The following is a 691-nucleotide window of genomic DNA, read 5'->3' as shown; positions in this document are numbered from 1 at the left end:
TTTTTCAATGGATTGCCGGCCAGCCCGTCAGATTGCAACCCTGCAAAAACTTTGAAAATTTTTAGATTTAAATTTTGAAACGCTGTTATGTTTCGAATAAGCTCTTCAGATTACTCCAGCTACCAAAGGTCTGCACACTTTGAGTTTTTTAAGTTTCCAAATTAAAAAAAAACCCCCAGTATTTTTCCAAATTTTTGAACGATTTCCTAAAAATTCGAACTTTTCCAAGTTTTCGGTTTTCTGTTTTTTTTTCACCAATTTTCCTGTAACTCAAATCATCCCATATTCGGTTTAATTGTTGTTATCCCATGTTTCTCCCCCCTTTTTCTTGAAAAAGAAAATTAATTTTCCCCGCTTTTTTCCCGAATTTTCTCACCAAAAAACAATTTTTGAACCGACTGATATCATGATAAGAAGAAGCAGCAAAAAAAGGGAGGAATCTAATAATTTTCCGACTCATTTTCTCTCTTATCTCGGTTATCAGACGACACGTGCATTCCGCATTGTCAATGCACAATTTCACTTTTTCAATGCGATTTCTTTTTTTTTTTTTGTTAATTTTGAATTTAATGCAATTTTCGAGTAACCATTGAAAATGAAGAGAGCGCAGAGAAATCAGAGTCTCTGGTTTCTCTGACGCCTCTTATTCTTAGAGATTTGGAGAAAAATATTCACTGTTTCAATAAGAGAA

This window comes from Caenorhabditis briggsae (genome assembly GCF_000004555.2).
Source record: "Caenorhabditis briggsae complete genome, chrIV, whole genome shotgun sequence".
NCBI lineage: Eukaryota > Metazoa > Nematoda > Chromadorea > Rhabditida > Rhabditidae > Caenorhabditis > Caenorhabditis briggsae.
The sequence above is the reverse complement of the archived record's forward strand: the minus strand, read 5'-3'. Positions refer to the sequence as shown.